Source organism: Alligator sinensis, unplaced genomic scaffold (genome assembly GCF_000455745.1).
Source record: "Alligator sinensis unplaced genomic scaffold, ASM45574v1 scaffold444_1, whole genome shotgun sequence".
Classification (NCBI taxonomy): domain Eukaryota; kingdom Metazoa; phylum Chordata; order Crocodylia; family Alligatoridae; genus Alligator; species Alligator sinensis.
Genome location: NW_005841886.1, coordinates 1533296 through 1555613, shown reverse-complemented (window position 1 = coordinate 1555613; position 22318 = coordinate 1533296). Strand labels below are relative to the sequence as shown.

Sequence of the window (22318 nt, the reverse complement as noted above, 5' to 3'; positions counted from 1 at the left end):
AAGGGGTCAGGCTAGATGATCTGTTCAGGTCCCTCCTGACCCTAGCTGCTATGAAACTACTATGATTCCTGCAACACCCTTCAAACCATCTCATAGTACCCAAGGGTTCCCCAGCACCCAAGCTAAGAATCACTGTCTAAAGGTGCTCCCTTCTGCCTACATTTATGTAGAATCTAATCCAAGAGGCCATATCCCAGTTGGGCTCCAGAGGTGCCTTCAATATAAGTGTTAAATAATAAAGAAATGGAAGTCCATATGCATGGAGAGAGTAGCTGGGGGAGGTCTTCGTAGCAGCAGTTCTGCTGATGCCATGTTAGTTTCCTATTCAGCAAAGGACAGGATATAAAAAGTGCTTATAAGCCATGATATTGTAAGGTGCTAGGAAAAAAAGCTCAAAAATATGCATGTATTTGTACATGCATCTACCACTTCAGTATCACTATTAAAGGTGCTCGAGTTACAGATGCACTTAAGTGCTCTGCTAGATCAGGGCCCAGAGTGCTCAGTACATACATAGCAGCATTCAGTTAAAAGTATTAAGTCCTTATATTCAAGGTTCCCAAAAGTTCCCAGATATGACCAAGAACTGTGTTCCTCTGCCAAAACAACAACAACAAATTGCTTACAGTAAGAAAAAGGCTCACCTGAAGAGCTCTCTCGAGGGGACAGCCCCAAAGATTGCTGAATCAAGGAACAAAGCATCATTGCAAACCTTACCACTTACCACTATGAGCATAGCAGCTCATAGTGGAGAGTGGTAAGGTTTGTTAGCAGCTGTCATTTCACACCAATTCTTTTCAAGTAGATGATGTTTTATTCCAGGAAGGTTTATAGCACTGTTCTAACTGATAAAGCTGCAAGCCACCTAACACCAACCTAAGTTTACAAATTAAACATACAAAACACAGGTCACTTGTACAATAATCACGATGGTTTAGAATACATTATATTTCTAACTTATTTAAGGTTTAACTTTTTTTTTTTTTTTGTAAATTCCACCAATCACCATGAAATAAAAACACTTGATGTGAAAAAAAAAACAAAAAAACAACAAATTAGAGTCAGGACTAACACCTACATAATACACATGCAAAACAACAAGTAATCAAGTGGTATCTATACAAAAACCTATTGCAAAAAAGAGCCACCAAGTTATCAGAGAAGTAAGGCTGGAAGGGACTCAAGAGATCACCTAGTTCAACTGGGAAATTGAACCTGCAACCTTGGGGTCATTAGCACCATGTGCTAACCAAATGAGCTAAAGTGAAATCAGGAAGCAACATTTCTTAAAAAAATAAATAAATAAATAAATAAAAAATAAATAAAATAAAAACAAACAAAAAAATCAAACAAACTGATATAGCAAGAAACTTCAGTATCTTTAAGAACTAGGATTCAAAACGTGACCTTAATTTGGCTAAAATAAACGTACATTGGGAAGCATTCAAATGTGACAAACTTTCTAGAATCTGGAACTTGAGGGGTGCCCCAAATAGAATGTCACATTTCTTTGGAGAGAGCAACCAAGAAATATCACCTTGGACAACCCATTGGCAATTCTTCTCCCTTCATGGCATTTACAACTTTTTAATTTTGCAATTATTTTAAACACATACACAGGCAGGCTCTTTCCTACTGTTAACAGTTTATTCCAACTACCTTTGTTCTTTTATCACTCAGTTATTGTTACTAAGTATATCTGAATTTTCTGTAACTTATTAATATCTTTCTGGGATTGAGATACAAAATTCTAGGTACACTCCTCAGAGTCCCAAAGCTTGAGAAGCTTTGATAATCTAAGCAGTTATGCATACATGACATACCTCACATTCACAAGGCTATTTCTGAAATCAATAGCTTTGGACTAGGATTTTGGGCAAGAGTGGCCAAAAAAAAAAAAAAAAATGGACAAACACACCTAAAAGAGGAGGGAAGCTGCTACTTAGAACTGTGCAGCAGCTGTTACAATCTATTATGTCTGCATGATCCCTCAGTGATATAAATTAGCTAAATCACTGTAAATGTGACCCTGAATGAAGCAGTGTAAAATTAGACTTGTTTTGCTACATACTCATATTGCTGCAAATCATGCAGAAATAACAGCTGTATTAAATACCCGTTAGTGCTACTGCAGTTTGTTACATGTGTTTATACCCTAAGAATGAGGGATACAAAATCTCTTTGGCAGTTTGGTACCTAACTCCCTTAAAAATCCTGACTTTGCAGGATTTCTCCATTCTATGGAATTAGTTGTTGCAGGAAATCATTTTGCATCCAATGCTTGTATCCAATGCTGACAATTGCTGCAGGCAAATATTTCACGATTGCCTGACGGTTTGATTTGGTATGGTGAGTCCCTTGTAGTTTATTCAAAAGCTTCATTGTTAAACACATCCCATTCAATCCCTTAAGCATTTACAATTCATGTCCACAATTTTTATACTTCTAAATTACTCCTTTTTCCATACATCCATTTATACATATAGATGTATATAGTCATATCTTAATCTCCATGTTACACTTTGCAATTTATGCTCAACAAAAATACTATATGTAAGAAGTGTTAACAGACTACATAAAAAATGCTGTGGTGTTCTATAGGCAATCCTGTTGTGTTTACACACTGCACCTTAATCAGCAAAACGATAGAAATTAACACAAGTATAACTAGAAATATTCACTATACACAAACATAATAAAAAGGAAGAATTTTTTTTTTTTTTAAACTGAGGGTCCCCCCACACCTTACCTTGTGTTTAATAGGGGTTCAGTTCTCTTTGCTGATGTTATACAAATGTAGGAACAATGTAACCACTATGAAGAGGCTGACACCTGGATAGCTAAACACTTAAAAGGGAGAGAAGGTACATTTTCCCTAGGTTTGGAGTATAAACGACTGCAATAGAGTTCAGACATGCATAATTTGAACAATGCATCACCATTCACAGAGCCAAGTTCAAAATCCCATTTGTTTCTAAATACAAGGCTTTGTCACTTAAAAATGAATATGTATATGAGAAGGAAGCTAAAATGAACAAAAATTACTGTATTTCTTGATTTCAGATAAAAGGCTATCAACATCTGAATGGCTCTTTATAAACTTACAGTGAAAAATTAAACCAAGAAATTGCCATGTAAACCAAAAACAACCTATTTGTAAAAAGAAAGCTGGGAACAAGTGTATCCTAAGAAACTAGCAGAATAGTCTTATTGGCCAAAATACAGTATTTTTGGCTTCTATCCTCTGGAGTTCACAAATAACCTGGTCCAACCTGACATACCAAATGATGTTGAGGAACTGAGAAGGGCTAATGTCTCTCCAAGTTGACCTGTCTCTGCAGCTAATGAATTCTATAAGCCCCTCACACATCATGCCAACTAAGAATGTAATCATGGTCAGGGATTTTTTTTTGTGGGAGAAACAGATAGGAGTTGCAAAAAAATGAGAAACCACAGTTTCAAAGAGGCGGACTTTGAAGAAGGGAGGAAGGATGGCAGGGTTTAAACTCCAGCTATTACTTAGTAACTTCCCTTTCTCCTTCAAGTTGGTATCCATGTGCATATGCTCTCAGACATTCAGTAATGAATTGTGCAGCTTTAGGGTACAATCCAGTAATGAAACCTGCTAACTGACATAGAACTTTGACAGCAATCTGGGGTGGAAACAGAGAACCACCTTGTCCAGGTAAACTGGTGGTTCTCCATTGTTTTAGACTCAAGGCACCCCTCGGAAAATGACAACTCTTAGCTTTCACTCTTTTTTTACTACAGAAAAATAATAGAGCAATTCTTCTGTTGCAAAGAACTCAGGAAGACTAGAACAGATCAAAGTGTGTGTTGACACTGTATTCCTATTTGAAATCTCTGGGTTTATCTTGAGAATCATGTGTAGGTGTTAGCACACCTAACACTGCTACTGTTGTGCAGCCCCACATCATGGTTAAAAGGTTCTTCTGACACCCTGGCTGAGAATCAGAGAGACAGACAATTATATACAGTGGATCTGCCATTAGGGCTTAGATCTCACTAACTCACCTGACAAAAGCAATAGTCACTGGGAAAGACCCGTCACAGACATATTATGGAATGAACAGAATGCCATCAGCTCAAATGGTGGGCACATTAGTGCAGTAAGGACCAGATTCAGATCCCACTGAAGAACTCCCTCCTTGACACATGGGAGGACCTTTGTCAGTCCTTTCAGAAACTTCAGCAGACAGAAAATTAGAAAATCAGCCAGCCCTCAACTGGGAGTTTTGGTGGGCCAGATTGGAAAATAAGTGGAGGTTGCTGCCAGTGACAGTATTTGAGACAAAATAATATTTGCTATCAGTGACAGTACCAAGGGGATACCACATTCATGGGCAACAAGGAGTATCCAAGCCACTTTATTAGGTATATGCTCCTCATGAACCCTTCATCATAAGCATTTGGACATTTAGTAACGCAGACAGGACAGAATGACTCTAGCTGAGAGGACCATCAAATATCCATGAAGTCAGATGGAGAGAGTGCAGATTCAGATGCAGAGCCAGGTCCAGGAACAGAGGAAGGGAAATGCAATCTCTCATCAATAAATTACAGGAGGTCCTGAAACTAGGGCTGTCTGGGGCAGGCTAGTGCTATCAGGATGAACTAGACACTGCTTTGCTGTACATTCTTGATGAATCAAAGAATTAATGGGATCCAAGGGAAAGCATATAGCTTCCACTACAGTATCAGAAAGGAATCAGAACCCAAACTAAAGCCTTCTCTCAAGCAGGAGAGCACCCAGGAACAGCAAACTTTGGCAAGATATGAAGACTTTATTGCTGCATTCCTCTCCATTACAATTGAATCTTTCCAAAAAGACCCACACTGGAACAGTCACGAGAGGATGGAGTCTTTGATCTCCCACTCATGGTGGATTTATATGACTCTGCTCTCTCATTGTGAGGGCCAGGGAACTGTAAGGCAGATGCAATGGCATCAATGCCAGTCAGACAGCTTCTTCATTGAATGGGACAAGCTTGTGCTTCCTTTCTTATTGATGTAATACATATATATAGCCTTGTTTAGCATTCTCTGACCATGACAGCCCAAATGGAAGACAAACACTCTGCAAGCCTGTCTGATCCCCCTCAGCATAAGTCCATTTATGTGAAGGGTCATCTTGTGGGATGACCACATGGCATGAACTTACAGGTCACCAGTACATTCTCTTCAATTGGCTTGGGTAGCACCTGTCACCAGTGAGACTGAGTGGCCATGGCTGAAAGGATACTGGCCCCTTCAAGCACTGGACTGATCTTCTACCAGGTCAAGGATGCACAGACCTGGCAGGAACTTTTTCTTCATTCTCAGCCAGTGGCTACCCAGGAAGTAAATTAGCTCTATTTAGCCAGCTTTATCTCAAGCCCCTTCCTTCCCCGGGACTTGAATAACTTACAAATGTCACTTGTTGAGTATATGCAGCAATCTGAGACAACACTAATGCTTTGTATGTGGGTCAAAGACATGAATCAGTCTCTTGTGAAAAGAGCTACAAAAAAAGAAAAAAAATCAATTGATTTGGGAGAAGGCACTGCAAGGATGGCTTAGGAGTTAGTGGCATGCTACCAGATTACAGAATGAATAGAGAATAGGAGAGAGAGAGAGAGAGAGAGAGAATCCACATTGGGTGTGTCTACACAAGATGAGACATTTATTGCAGAAGAGACTAGCTGTATAGAAAACATCTCCTTTCTACACATGTGGCACTATTAGGCTGCAGGAAACAAATTAACTCGGCAGCAGGGGTAGTACTTGTAAATACAAGTACTACCCCTGCTGCCGAGTTAATTAGTTTCCTTCAGCAGAGTTTTTGTTTGTTTGTTCGTTTTTTGTTTTTGTTTTTTAACTCTGCACATGTAGACACTGATGTGGCTGGCTGGGGCACAAGGGTGTTTCAGTGCAGAGGCTGCCTGCCAGCTAGCCCCACACCCTCATACCCTAGCCAGCCTCTCTGCAGCACATTGAGCAAAGTCAGAGCAGTCCCAAGTCGACAGGCTGACCCACCCCCAGACCCTCTGCCAGGCACGGCTGCTCTGGCCTGGCTCAACGTGCTGTGGTCCTGGGCACATATATAAACACAGTGCCCAGGAACAGCAAACTTTGGCACGATACGCAGAGTTTATTACTGCACACTAACACCACATGTAGATGTGCCCATTGAGTTGCAAAATGTAAGTACTACAAAAAGAAAGAATATGGAGGGAGAGGGTGGCAATGAGCCTGAACCCCTTTGAAAATCAGCAGGATAAGAAACCATCAAAAAAAAAAAAAAAAGGTAGGGGGAGGGAGTAAGAAATAATGAAAGAAAGAGAAAACTGATACATCCTGTGAATGCCAGCTGATAAACTGTTCCAACTCAACCAGGCAGGGAGGCAAAGTAACCCTTGTTGGACCTACTAAATTACAAAAGTCTCAGGTCAAAATGCTTAGTGACACACAGTCGTGTATAAGAATGTATGTGAAAAACTTCTCAAAAGGAGAACGTAAAGCTGTCAGCAATGATGTACATAAGGCAAACTCTTACAGATCATAAGTATTTACTGGATTTGGAAAGAAGCTCTGTTCCAACACTAGTGAAATGAACTAAATAAAACATGTTTTTAAGGAAAATAGGGAATGACGAACAGTTTCTTTTTAAAAGATTACAAATTTAACAAAGGTAACTGAATGGACATAATGGGCGTAACCCTATTTCAGTTTATGCACCCAAAAGGCATTTAACTAGCTACCCAACTGCCATTTTGGCACTTATACACATCTAGTTATCCTACTCCATGAAGTGTTGATGCAAAAGTGCCCAGGTGGTTATTGAGTATGCACAGTAGGCTACCCAACAGTCAAAACAAAAGCTACTTCCAAACTTCTCTATCATTTCACCATTTTAAACAGGGGTGGGCAACATCTACCAATTGATTAGATCCGACCCATGGGCAAACACCCACCGATTAATTGCATCTGGCCTGCAGTGTTCTGCATAGGGCTGAGCCATGTCCACTCCCAACCAGGGCAACCCACACTACATACCCGCCCGTACATGCTGACAGCCCTAGCCCCAGCCAGTGCACACAGCTTCCCAGTGGGGCTGCTCCTGGTGCAGCTGCAGCTGCCCAGGTACTGCTCAGCTCCCTCTCCAGCCCCTGCTGTGCTGCTCCAGGCAGCAGGTAGAGCTTGGACTGGACAACAGCCACGGGGATGCATGCCACACACCCAACCAGGCATGGGGCAGGGGGGCAACACAGAGAGGTGCAGCAGGAGGAGGAGGAGCTGCTGTAGGATGAGGAAGGTGAGCAATGCCTGGGTGACTGCAGCAACAGCAGGAACAGCTGTGCTGGGAAGCTCTGCACACTGGCTGTCAGCAGGCGCAGGCAGAAGCATGGCACAGGATGCCTTGGGTGGGAGCTGGCAGGGCTTGACCCCATGTGGAGCATCATGGCGGCAGCCATGGGCTGAACAGGGGGGAGACCACGCCTGCACCATACTGCCAGGGTGAGCTCTGCTGCACACAACCCCTGCCCATACCTCCCCCACCCCCAGCTGGCTCTCAGGACCTAGCACATAGCCAGCCCCTCCCCAATCCTCCTGCCACACACAATATACAAAAGTAAGACTATTTTGAGCTATTATAAAATCACCTTTATATACACTACACAAAAATGCACAAGTCAGGACAAAAACAAAAATGCCTTGTATTAGAATTAAAATGCGTTATAGTAGATGTTTGATCTTGGGTACAATTTGTGGGGTTTTTTAAATCTATAATTTGTTAAGATGATATCTTCTGAAAGATTTAATGTATGCAGCCCTAAACAGCTCACCAAAATTCATTAAGTGGCCCACCATCCAAACTAATTTCCCACCACTGCTCTATGGCAAGGTGCTATAAATCTCAAACAATTTATGAGGCAAGGATTTTCTGCACTCTCTCATATAAAAGGCCTCTGTGCCAGAGGATTGGCAAGTTGTCAACATAACACCCATCTTAACAGAGAGCCCCACAGGTGACCCTGGGCACTACAAACCTGTCAGTCTCACTTCCATCCCTGGCAAGTTGATGGAAACTATTAAAAAGAATAAAATCAGCAGTCACATGGACAAATACAATCTGCTGGAGAAGAGTCAACATAGTTTCTGTGAAGGGAAATCCCATTTCACAAAACCTGCTGGAGTTCAAGGATGTTAATAAGCAGATGGACAAGGGGAATACAGTTGACATAAATATATTTCAACTTTCAAAAAGCATTCAACAAGGTTCCTCACCAAAGGCTTTTCAAAAAACTACATTGCCACAGGATTGGAGGGAAGGTTCTTTTGTGGATTGAGAACTGGTCAAAAGATAGGAAGGACTAAATGGTCACTTTTCTGAACGGAGGGTGTTAAGAAGGCGGGTCCCACAGGGATCTGTGCTGGGTCCTATTGCATTCAATATTTTCATCAATGACCTGGAAATAGGGGTGCACACAGTGAAATTTCCAAGTTTGTAAATGAGATCAAATTATTCCAGGTAGTTAAGTCCCGAGCTGATGGAGAAGAGCTGCAAGATCTCACCAAGCTAATTGACTAGACAAAACGGCAGATGAACTTCAGTGTCAACAAGTACAAGGTAATGCACCTGGAGAAAAATTGGGGAAGCAAAGCACCCAGGGATGCTGCAGGACTGTGCTGTGGCTTCTCTCAGAAGAGAATACGTGTACACATTCACTCTCCCAGGAGAAACTGTCCTAGGAACAATTTAACCCTCATTGTTCCCAGGTTATTCTTCCCCCTGGAGTGGCCATTTTTCAGGAAAAGTCTTGAACAACTCTCCCAGGAAAAACTGAATGACCGTATGTGGCTGATGTTTTAGTTCATTCACCCTCCCTTTCCCTCCTCAGGCCAAAGTTAATTTTAACCCTTTCACAGCTGAACTGTCAGCAGCTCTTGGTTACTCCAAAAAAATCTGAAATGTAGCTGCTGATGAGGACTGGACTTCATGGACAGACCTAGTATTTTGAAAAAGCCTAAAAACAGTCTCAAGGGTTGTGAAGGAGGGGGGCCAGGACTAGCTAAGTCAGCAAAATAAGGAGATACAGTCATAAACCCCTGTGAAGTAAAGAGCAATTAGCAGAAATCAGGTAGATTGTAATGAGGCATAAAGTCAACTAACTCTCTCAGCATTGCTCCTGCTGCAGAAGAGGAGCTGCTTTTAAACTTTTGGTGGAACAGGAATCAAAGTGGGGTATGACTACACTGCTGCACTCCACCTCCCCACCCCTGTATCTGTCCCTCCCTCCATAGGGCTGCTGAAGTGAAGGGAAGAGAAAGAAAAACAGCAGTTATCTTACAGAGCCTCTGATTAGACAATCAGCTTCTCCACTGAACAGAAGAAACACCCCTCAATTTTGGAAGGCAGATTTTTTTTAGGAAAACATGTATATGGTATGCAATTAAATACGATATTTTAGAAGCATCTTGGCTGTTAATCAAAAAGTTAAGACCTAAAGGAAGTAGCTGTTCCTAAACTGAGGCTCTCTTATTACACTGCTCATGAAACATGTCCTTATTCAAATGTAGAAAATAGAGTTTCTACCTTAGCATTTTAGAAGGATAAAAACTGTTTTTTTCCCCCAAAAAACTATGAAAAAATAATCAATATAAAAAAAGATCAAACCATTTAGGTGGCAGCAATGAGAATGGCAGTAATGAAGAGAAAAAAAAAAAAAAAATGACACTTGCACTTCATGGCTTCAAAAACTGGGAACCCTAACCAGGACTTAGAACTATAAAAGGGATTTGGTACTTAAATATTCTACAGAAAATAAAGCCCAATTAGATGGCAGAAAATCAGGGCATTCTACCTGTATGCCTCAAAGATCAGATAAATTAAAAAAAAAAAAACTAACTTAACATGAGCTAGTACATGTTTTAGGTAGCATGCTCATACCACAGATCACTTAGGAATTATGTCCATTTTGTTGTAAAATCCAGACTGAAAGAGACTATTATTCCACCCTTTAAACTCATATTCTCAGCAAACTAGTCTTAGACTGAAACCTTCTCTGATTAATGTTACAATTCAGAGCATAAGAGTAATGTGCAATAGTTTCAGCTCCTCTTTCTATAGTGAATCTGTTAATTTAATAAACTAAAATGCAATTAGCAATTAAATAAACCTATTAAATTTACCTTCAGAGCATAGGATTAGATTAAATTTGTTCGTGCTCTGGTTCCTTGGAAGAGTCAGGCAACTTTACACTGGACTGACTAAAGAGTTCTAAGTAATGTTAACCTTTTACACAGTTGATTTTACCAGAAACAAACAAGATGGAAGTCCTATGTTAATACACCAGCTTCTAAACATGATCTACCACCTTCCATTTGTCTTACTAGGAGAGGATGTGTTTTCTTAAAAATTCCTTTCAAACACTAACACAAAGCGGAATGACATGGATGTCTGCTGTATCCTTTCTGCAAGATCCTGAATCAAAACTCATTAAATTGTCAGAGAAAGAATCTAGTCACAGATTATATTTTCTAGAATGAGTGTAATAAAGAGCATGATATAATGTTCTAGGAATATTACTGCTCTGCCTGGCAGCAAGGAGTGAAATATCAAAACAGGCTTATTGCTACAGGCTTGCAGAGACTATGTGATCTTTTAACAGAAAAGGGCAAGTAATGCAATGCCTTACCAAGGAAGCAGGGCTGAAATGCAATCTTCTGAGACCACTTTCTATTCAGTTACAAGAACAGTACCTTAACTGACTGGAGCAATTGAAGTCATTTGATGCATCAACCTTTAATATCTGCAGACATGATGAAATTCTTGCTTAACATACTACCAAAATAAGTTTCTTGATTTAAGTGCACATCCAATTTATTTGTGCATATAAAAAGCCACACAAACCACACAACACAATTTAGAACAACATGAATATCTAAACACAGTCTCAATATTGGATTAAAAAGACTCACTGCAAGTGAAGAGTGACAGGCATTTCCATGTTAGGAAAGTTTATATAGAACTTACCTACCCTTCACCTTAAATTCATAGGATTTATTTTAAATCCTAATTTGTAGACAGGAATAATCAGAGAGTTGTATTAGTGCCTTTTTCTACTTGTTTAGCATCTTGTTATGCTTAAAAGTTTGCTTAAAAGCAGAGAGAGACTTCCCAGGTTGTTTCCAGAATTTTAGGAAAATAAAATAAACTTACTATATTAGAATTTCACAAATTTCATAGACATTAGAGCTAGAAGGGAGCTTGGAAGATCATCAAGTCTAGCCCCCTGCCCAAAGGGCAGGAAGTCAGCTGGGCTCATAGGATCCCAGCAAGATAAGCATCCAATTTACTCTTGAAGGTGTTCAATGTAGGTGCTTGAACCACTTCCGATGGCAGTTGGGATGGGGAAGCACGATGATGCTGCAAGCCCCATGCTGCCTTGGTGAGGCACCCCCTGCCTGCCCAACAGTAATGGGGGTGGTGGCATGAAGGGCACCTTGCCATGGTGGCACGGAGCTCGCAGCAGTGACACCTGGCCTCACTGCACTGCCATGCTGCATCCTGCCCCCTGGGGGGGTAGGGGCGGTGGGGAGGAGGCAGCAGGGTGGGGAACCCAGACCCTACAGCCCACACCTGCTCTGCACACAAGTCTGGGAGTGAATGTAGTGGCTAGGAGCTGGCCCCCATGGCCAAGCCCGCAGCTCTCCCCACCCCGCCAGGCTCTGCTCCAGCTACACCACCCATGGCGGACAGAGAGAGGGAGCTGAGCTCCATACTCCACACCACAGCAGCCCCCACCTCTCATGGGCAGCAGCCAGGGCTTGGGTGCTGCTGTGGAGGGGAGGGGGCTATGGACCTGGGTCTCTGGCCCCAACAACAGCTCCATAAGCTTGCCAATTTGTCATAAATATGCTGTAAACCAAAACCCTGCCTATCTGCAATATTGCCAATTAAAAGTGATAAAATAAGATTTATTCATACAGACTAATTTATACATAATGCTATAAATGTCACAAGGTTTAGGATGGGAAACCTCAAATTCTGCTTGTATACAAGGCAGTAAAATTAAGTCAGGGATATTTTTAAATGTTTCAGGCAAAACAATATAAAAACCCCTTAAATTCTGCTAGAAAAATTTCCCTTAAAAATGCTTGTGTTCCCTCAAATGAGTTCTTAGCAAAACCCATGGTATTCTAAACAATTTTAGCAACAGCATATTCTTAACTGTGCAGGGGATATCACCAACAGGGGAGCTGCTGCAGCTCCAGCCTTAATTCGGGACTGGGGCTGCTGTTGCTGCCACCCAGCCATGGTCAGAGCCACTGTGCGCTCCATGCCCCAGGCCAGAAACAGAGCTGCTACATGGGGTAAGTGGCAGGGGAGGAAGGTGCTGGGAACAAGGGACAACCTATCTGTACCCCTGCTGCTGCTTTTCTGAGTGCAGGGAGGGGACGACAAATTTAAGATGATCCCCAATAATTAGATTCCATACATGGAAAACTGTAACCAATTTTTAATTTTTCATGTAAAGAACCTAATTCTTGGAGGGTTGTCTTAAATGTAAAGTCATATTGGATTTAAGGAAATAAGGTAATTGGCTGTCTACTTAAAAAAAAAAAAAAAGAAACGGATCTTTTTATGGCAAATGAATTGTCACAACCACCAGGACTTGAAAACATGTGGTACCATGAATATTTTAAAAGCAAATACACATTGAAATCACTGTTGTCACTGCGATCTCTCTGCCATTTATTCTGAGGTGGTAAGGAAGTGATTGGCAACATACATTCTTTACACTGAGGTCCCAAAAAGGGGACCAACTTCTTTTGTTATCTAAGTAATGAGAAAATACTGGAAAAACTGTTTTTCATACTGATGGAATATCTCTTTCACTGCTCCAATACAAAAAATTTAAATTCACATGCCTAATGGTAAATTTAGCCACTAACTACATACATTCCAAAACAAATTGTATTATCCACAAAGTATAGTTTTGGTTCCCAATAAGTTGATTAAGAAACACTTTTTCAGAGTTATCACTTGGCTACAATGCAAAACAATGAAAATCATTGCAATAATTTGAAAAATTAAACCAAAATCAATTATGGGAGAGGCTGCTCTACCTGCTATTGGTAGAGATGCGTAAGTGTCAATGATAAGCTACCTTTAGCAATACAGAACCTTTTTTCCTCAAGAGTACTGCTGATGATAATGTGCCTTTTCATTCATGTTATTGTCAGCTCAATACGATTCTTCTAAATCTACAATTCAAGCAATATTTTTTCAAGTTATTTTAAGTTTTTTAATTAATACAATTAAGTTCTCACAACTTCAAGAATAGGAAGATATTAGTTACTGTGGAACTATACTACCATCTTCTATGCCTCCTGCATCTTGTCCAAAAACATTTACAGTAAAATCTCTGCTATACGGCATTTAACTAACCAGAAATTCCATTAACCGAAGTTTCTGGCCGGCCAAAACGGTGGGGGTAGTGGAAAGGTCATACGTGGCTGCCACTACTGCCACCCACCATCCTGCACTGCCGCCACTCCACGGGCAGCCACCGCCACCACCACCCCTGCACCCCTTAGCAGAGGTTTTTAGATAACTGGAATTTTTATATAACCAGCAATCCCCTTAGCCTGGGGATGCTGGATAACAGAGATTTTACTGTATTTCTCCTTATTAACAACATTACAAAGTAATATATTTTTAGGTAACAGAAGACCTAATGTTTGTTTTGCTTATTGGAGGGTAAGCAAAGAGAACTAAGAGGCAACAAAAATTTGATCTGTTTATGTGTTCTCTCAGAGCATTCTTACAAGCAAGCTAAGGAAGTATGGGTTAACCATTAGAGGAACAGCCTGCAAGGTGGATAGAAAACTCTCTCTATTATCAGGTTCAGAGAGCAGTAGTCAACAGTTAAATGTCTAGTTGGCAGTTGGTACCAAGTGCAGTGCCCTAGGGCTTGGTCCTGGGCTGGTTTTCTTCAATATTTTCATCAACCTAGAAGATGGGATGGAGTACATCCTCAGCAAGTTTGCAGATGACACCAAGCTGGATGAAGGGTGGTTTCAAAGAGGGTGGAGCTAGACTGTTCTCAGTGGTGACAAATGATAGAACAAGGAGCAATGGTTTCAAGTTGCAGCAAGGAAAGTTTAGGTTAACTATCAGGAAAAACTCTCACTAGGAGGGTAGTAAAGCACTGGAACAGGTTATCCGAAGAGGCTGTGAAATCTCAATATGTGGAGGTTTTTAAGACACGGCTAAACAAAGCCTTGGCTGGGATTATCTAGTTGGGGATGGTCCTCCTTTGAGCAGGGGGTTGGAGTAGATGACCTCCTGAGGTCCCTTCCAACCTTAATTTTCTATGAAAGGGATACTGAATCAAGAACAATAATGTGAAATCAAAATTCGCCTTTCCTAAAATTGTTATACATTTCAAAGAAAGAAGGCATGTATTTCACTTGTTTAGATACAGCTATGGGTATTCTACAATCATGCTCAACAAATAAAGAAAACAATTACAAACATCGAGAGTAGACCAAAAAGTGTAGCAGAATTTGCAATCTGAAGTTAATGAGACTTTGTGCTTGTAAGCCATTTTTAAACTCCTCCTCTTAGGTTGCCTAACTTAAGGCTCTTCCTTTGGAAAAATGTTAGCCCTTTTTAAAAAAAAAGAAAACAAAAATAACGTTAACTTTTTTAGCATACTGAAAAGGGTTTTTGTCTTTTTACATACAACCAGTGTTCTTCAAGAATCATGTCTGAGTATTAAACACACCTAGAACAGAACCTGTTAGGTATTATTAGGAGACTACCAAAAAGCCCTGGGTGAATGAGGAGTGGGTTTGTGAGTGCTGGCAAGTGGATGGCCTATCTGGGAGTGCGCGCAGCAGCAGGGAGCCAGCCCTCCCACTCCCCCTCCCCTGGATGAGCCACCATGGCCCCATTCTGCTCCCCACTGGGGTCCTGCAGCCACACACTGCAGCCCCAAGCCCCACCCTGGGCAGCAGCCTCAGTCTGTGCCTGCCCCGGGTACAGATCTGGGGGGTGTGGGTCCCCCGTGTCTCCTGGCAATGCAGCGGGGAGCTGCTCTGCCCAAGCCCATAACAGGGTGGGGAGCAGAGGCAGCGGGCTGCGGTCCAGTCCGTAGCCCGGGCAGTTGGGGGCCCCCTCCAGCAGAGAGGGGGAACAGCAGCTGTGGGTGGTTGGAAAGGGGCACCAGCAAGGCTGTGGATGGGGCCTTTAACTTTAATCATGGATTTTGGTGGTTTTAGCAGTGAATTTGTTATTTTTTTAGCAGAGAATTTGCAGTTTATCATCAAGGAAAACCAGGACCTCTGGTCAAAAATGATTACAGATGCAAAGCCAGGGGTCTTTATCCATGCTTAAAACTAAAGTATTGATTTTCTTCAACAATAACTTTGCATGATTTCAACAACATGAAATGAAGAGGCAAATCCTTTTTTCTAGACTATATTCCTAATGACTTCATACTAGGTGAAACCAATGAAGAAAATGAAGCATCATTGCGCCCTTGTTAAGCTCTTGTCATGAATATATGCAATATATGTTACCTTCTGGGCTGGTATCTCCCTGTCCATTATCACCAGACTTGAGGGGCCAAATTCTTGATCACACTACCCTGAGATTAACCGTTCATCTCTCTCCGACACTGGAATTTTGTTCAGTTATCTTCACACCATAACCTTCCAGGACACGTCACAAATGTCTTTGTTTAGAATCACCTCAACACTCATCCATACACTAAAAAGTGTCACAGCAGCACCTACACACTTATGGGATTTTTGTCACCACTCATTCATCATTCTATTTTTCAAACCTCTTTCACACCCCATGTCTTTCCACATTAACCTACAAATAGTATCCTTAAAACACAAAATTCAACTCTATACTCCAGCAATCAAACAACTGTTAGCAGTCCCTCATTCCAGATGGAGATGGTATGCTGGATTCAGGCACTCTTTTATACCCTCCTGACTTGTTCTTCCACTTATACTAATAAAGTTAAGTTTTCCCCATATAAAAACTGCCAGTAAATGTCCCCAGTAATAGTAGTATTTTAGATATAAAAATGTAATGGTTCCTCTAGTATCCAACTTTTGTTATATCTTCTATTTTTCATGCTGAGGATTAGGCCTGAATATCTCCTGAGACATAAGTGAACTGATTTACATCCTACACCCCTGATTTACAAGAAGAACTCTGAAAGGAAGTTTTTTTACGCCATTTATACATGTAACTGCAGCAACATGTTACCTTTCTGTCAACTAAAAGATTCTCCCTTAGAACCTTTTCCTTCAGATATTATTAGCATCAGAAAAACAACCTTCATATTGAAAAAAAAAATTGCACACACTCCCTAAAAAAGGCCCAACAAGAATTCTGTCAAAGTTCAAATGCAAATATTATCTTCCACTCTGAGCTCTACCAGAGCCTTGATTCAGCAGGTGAATTTTATTATTTTTTTATTAGATTTATATCACTAGATTTATCTGTATAGTTTAGATTCTTTCAGAAGAGTTTCACACAAAATAAGACAATTTGTCATGCTCTTTTTTATGATAGTATTAAAAGTTACCACTTGCACTTCATTTTATACACATTTGAAATGCTACCTTGCCTAAACAACCATAATATAAAACATTTTAGCTACCTGTAGTTGAAATAAACTAATGTATCAGTGTATGAAACCTAACTAATTCTTAAAATGAACTTCTACATGGTTAATATAATCTTAATAATGAAACAACTTTCCTATCGTTTTAAAGCATGAACGACACATACCCCCAGCAACGGTGGGAGCTCCTGCAGACACGGCCGGCGCTCCCTGTGGTGGGGCAGGGCGGGGTGGCAAGTGCCAACCAGGGGTTGCCAACCACCCGCAGACGCCGCCGGCAGTATCAGCAGTGGCCAGTGGGGATCGCTGACCACCCACAGACGCCACCAGCAGTGTTGGTGGCAGGGGTGGCAACCGGTGACTGCCCACAGGCGCCACCGACAGTGCCAGCAGTGCCTTTTTGTAAGGGGTGTGCCGCCACCCAGGGGGTGCACGTGCACCTGCGTGCGCCTCCTACACATCGCCCCGTTTTAAAAGATAGACATGCCAGTTAGACTTGGAGGTGGCACCAATAATTTAATCTAACCCTGTTTATTAGCATGAGCACATATCATTCTGGATAGTAAAAGCAGAATAGGAGTTCTGTGCCACTCAGCAATGGAGAGCTACATGGACGACATAAAACCATCCTGATTATGATTGCTATCATATAGCATTTTACTTACTTTATATTCATGTAACTTATATTTATACACACACGTAGCAGATACAGTTAAGGTCCTCTCATTTTGCTACAAGTGAATGTTAGAAATATTTGCAGTATTCCTTCATTTTTGATTGAAAGAGACTACATTTTCTTTGAGCAAGCATACCAGGCTTAGCAAAAATACTGAGTTTATTTTAATTTTGCTCATGTAGTTTAGCAAAATTTAAACTATGGTGCTGAAAGAATAAGATCCTAACCAACAATACTAATGCTGTTAAAAAAAAATAAAAAATGATAAAGGAAGTTTATTAGTAGTAGTGAGGTCCCATCATTTGATTCTATTTTGAAATTATAGTTCTTTACATAAAGAGGAGTATCTTCTTAAATTTTAGTTTTTTGTACTAAAATTTACACTTCAATGTCTTAACGATAAATCAGGGCGTAAGTAAGGATCTGGTATCTAAAATTAATTGGTTAACTTGCAGTATGAAAATATTTTGGCAGAAATATTAGCATATCATTTTCAAGAAAGGTTTTATCACCATTTGTGTGACATTTATTTTGGTAAATCTGAAATGTAACATAAATGAGAGCTGTAAATTGTAAGAGAGATGGAGATAAAGTTACAGATGCACTGATAAAGATTTTCTTGGCCAATACCGGTACCCATCCGATAGCCAATTTACAGGAATGCAGCTAGGCAGCTTGGAGAGCAGCATCCTGCTGGTACGTCTATGGGAAAGAAGAGGCGCGGGGGGTGGAGGGCAAGGGGGGACAGATTAAGTCCCCCATGGTGAGGGACAGAGTGGGGCAGGGGCTGCACAGTCAGGGCAGTAAATGCGATCCCGGGGCTAGGAGTGGGATGGAGTCATAGGCTGCTTATCCAGGGGGCACGGGGATGGCTCCCACCGCTCCACACACCCCCAGGAGAGGCATGGAGGGCATGTGGCCCCCTGGATTTGTGCACAGAATGAGGGCAGGCTGCCTACTGAAGGCTGAGGGCCAGGGGATGTGCCAGCCTCTTCCCAGCAGGAGGGCTGAGCCAGGGCTGCACTCGGGGTGGGAGTAAAGTGGGTTCAGCTGCATGGGGCAGGCAGCAGCAGTGCTAGAAGGGGTGGGAATGGGGAATTTTGGGGTGGCTAATATATAGCCTCCAAGCCCCCACCCCAGCACTGCCCCTGCTCAGGGCAGGGCTCCCAAGGGAAAGGCAACAGAGCAGTGCCCCAAGCAGGGGTGGTAGTAGGGAAGTTTGGGGGGGCTATAGCCACCCCAAAATTCCCTGTCCACCCCCATAGCCACCCCTCCTGGCACCGCCACTGCCCACCTCATACAGCTGAGCCTGCCCCGAGCACAGCCCCAGCTCAGTCCCCCAGCCAGGAAGAGGTTGGCGCAGCCCCTGTCCCTAGGCCCACAGCGGGCAGCCCACCCTTGCCCCACACACAAAGCTGGGGGCCACATGCCCCACCATGCTTTCCCCATGCCCTTCCCCCCACCCCACCCCTGACTTACCAGAAGGACGCTGCTCTCCAAGCTGCCTGGCTGCATTCATGTACGTGGCATTTACAGGTAGCATTATAATTGGCCAAAAAAGCCAATTGCCAATAATGTTAATTTGCCTTTTATTGATGCCAATATGCAACAATATATTGATGCACCTCTAGGATAAAATACTTTTTTCTTTTAATAATAAAAGTAATGGATCAGTTCATTGTTATTTTCTGTCAATCTACTCAATGACTGACAAAAGCTTATGCATCTCTGATTTGCTTTACTTTCAGATTCCATATTGAGTTAATTCATCATTTCTAATTGTATTCCCTATTCTCTTGCAAAATAAAGCCATCTAAACTGAAATCACTAATGCTTAAATGTAAAACACTACCATGTGATTTTAGGGAATCACTGCTCAGAAGAGAGACCACAGCAGTTGTTTATTACTAGGGACCTACCTACATCACAGATTTCATGGAAACTACTGCAATCACCAGGAAATTCGGCATTGGCACAATTTCCTGTGAAATCAACCAAAGAAAGTGGTAGTGGCACCCTTTCCCAATGAGCAGCAAGGGGCAGGGCCACCAGGAACCAGCAGCAAGGGATGGGGCCACTGCAAAATCTGCTTCACATGCTGCAAGCAGAACACAAAAAACTCACTGTCTCGCCAAAACTTAAGTAGGCCCCTATTTATTACCAAACATTTAACAATACCATCCTTCCAACCTAGGCTTTCCATGCATCTGGGCAGAATTAAAAGATTTGTTGCATTATTTTCTGATTTGTCCAAACATTAGTCTCTAGCATTTTGAATACTATACTTACCATCAAGATTCCATTGCATGGTAGAGGGAATGGGTGGGAGGGGGAAACCTCAAATTCACTGGATATATTCTGAAGATTAAAAAGGGGAAATAAGAAACAAGGCACACTAAACCAATGCAAAAATTAAATTATGATTTTTAGCACACTCCCTGAAAAAAAAAAAAAAAATTATCAGCTTTCTTTGCCATTCAACTTTTTGAAAGAAAGCAATATCTACCATACAAGTGATCTTTACCAGAAAGACTGCAGAAATAATGCAATTCTTGGGCAAGAAGACAAGAAATAACTAAACTATATAGAATGACATAATCAGCCATAAAAAGACAATTAAAAGAAATTAAGATGTGCATATAGAGGTTCTACACAAAACTATTAAATCCCCCCTAAAAACACACTTGGTGAAGTGGCAACAAAAAAAAAAAGACAAAAAATCTTTGTGATAAGAGGTAGAGACATATTGACTGTAAAAGTTAATTAAGTGTTTTTCTAGAGAGCTTGTAGCACATGAATCAAGATTACAGTAAGAGTCTGCAAACCATTAGAGAACTTGAGAAAGGCAATTCTGAAGATTGCAGTAACTACAGTATAGTTAGGAGAGATGTTAGACAAGTGGATACCATGTGAAGAACTGCTGCATACAAAAGGAAAACCGTCACAAATCACACACCACTGGTTATGATGCATCACCCCTCCCACAAACCTATATGGAAAATCCTCAAACAATTGCAACCTATACTAGAAGATGACCCAATTCTTAAAGAGAGCTTCCCAGAACCACTCATCCTAGCCTTCAAATAAGCACTGAACCTCACTAATCTCATCACCAGAAGCAAATTTCTTATGGCCCAAAACACACCGAGAGGATCCAAACCACGACAGTACAAGAAATACAAAACCTGCCAAAATATCTCCATCACCCCCACAATTACTGCACCCCACAAAAGAACCATCAGCATTCCTGGATCTTACAGCTGCACCTCCAGAAATGTAATACATTTCATCCAATCCACCAAATGCCCTGATGGAAAATACACAGGAGAGACCAAACAACTGCGCACCAGAAGGAACACCCACCAGAAATCTATCAAAGACAAGAAAACCCAATTACCACAAAATACTTTTCATAGATGAGCCTATGAACTTCCCTTCATAAACCTCCTGGATACAAAAAATAATGGACTAAATATAGACATTGGATTTATGACGCATAATAAACCTGCCTAACATCTGACTCCCCAAGTACCTCTCCACTATTTACCTGCTAGATTCATCCCCCTTCTCCCCTGCCCCACCTCCCCCAGCCTGTCTCTCACCCACTGACTCCTCAATTTACATCTTCACTGACTACCTCTCTTGCATGCATACCAGCCTCTGGCTTTTTTACTCCCAGAAAGAGCACACACCAACTGTAGATGCTTCCTCAGCCTGCCAAAGGGTATTTATACCCGAAAGCTTGCTAAGAAGAATTTTTCCAACTATTTGAGTTGGTCTAATAAAAAAATATCAGATTTACCCAAAGAACCTTGTCTGCCCATGTCCTTAGACCAACACAGCTACAACCTATACCCCTGTAAGCTTTCAGACATTCATTCTCTCACAACTATATAGTTGTACATCATAATTTCTGGGGACCAACATATGGCATGATAATTTTAATTTTATTTTAAAACTTAAATTAAAATAACAATAGAAATAGGAATAAAAAAATATTTGGACCAGCTATAATTACGTGAAAATGTGTGCCTGAAAGCTTGTCTAACATCTCACCCAACTTTATATGCTCCACAATTCAAAAAGGATGTGGAGAAGCTTGAGAGAGTCCAGAGAAGAGCCACACGCATGATCAGAGGTCAGGGAAGCTCAGGAGTGATCTGATGGCCACCTATAAGTTTCAGGGGTGACCACCAGTATCTGGGGGAACGTTTGTTTACCAGAGCGCCCCAAGGGATGACGACTAGGTCGAATGGTCATAAACTACTACAAGACCGTTTCAGGCTGGACATAAGGAAGAATTTCTTTACTGTCCGAGCCCCCAAGGTCTGGAACAGCCTGCCACCGGAAGTGGTTCAAGCGCCTACATTGAACACCTTCAAGAGCAAACTGGATGCTTATCTTGCTGGGATCCTATGACCCCAGCTGACTTCCTGCCCTTTGGGCAGGGGGCTGGACTCGATCTTCCGAGGTCCCTTCCAGCCCTAATGTCTATGAAAAAAATATACAAGGGGAAAAAACAAGTTCCCAAAACCTATCCACAAAATAATCTTTTCACCTTTCTAAACCATATCCCCAAATCACCAAAAAACCCTTGCTTCTAAGAAAGGGGGAAAAAAATAAATATCAGAAAAAGGGTGATGTTGAAAGCAAATCAGAAGTACCAAGAGACATAAAAAGGCAATAAAAAGTGACTAGAGGACTAATCTAAAGGATGAAGTGATAAACAGTCAACATGGATCTGTCAAGAACAAGTCATGTCAAACCAATAATTTTTTTTGACAGGGAAATCTACTTGAAGATGCAGTTTAAGTGCTAGATGATAGAGAAATTTAATTTAATAAAAAGACTTGTGGTTCAGGCCCATGCAATATAAATAATAAAAAGGATCTTTATTATCATTTCATCTAGACTATAAGTGCACAACTCACTGAGAAATAGCACTCACTACTCATCAATGGCTTCCTGTGAAACTAGAAAGATC

The 22318-nt window shown here is 41.4% G+C and overlaps 1 protein-coding gene across 7 annotated transcripts in view; it reads right to left on the bottom strand.

Annotated features, from left to right (window-relative positions):
- Positions 1-19695, bottom strand: part of TANC2 (tetratricopeptide repeat, ankyrin repeat and coiled-coil containing 2) — a 774525-nt gene extending 754830 nt beyond the window's left edge. For all 7 annotated transcript variants that reach the window (XR_003092631.1, XR_003092633.1, XR_003092632.1 and 4 more), the window contains exon 1: positions 19624-19695. The gene's annotated coding sequence lies outside the window, so the exon portion shown is untranslated. The remainder of the gene's footprint in view (positions 1-19623) is intronic.
- Between the last annotated feature and the right edge of the window lie 2623 nt (positions 19696-22318).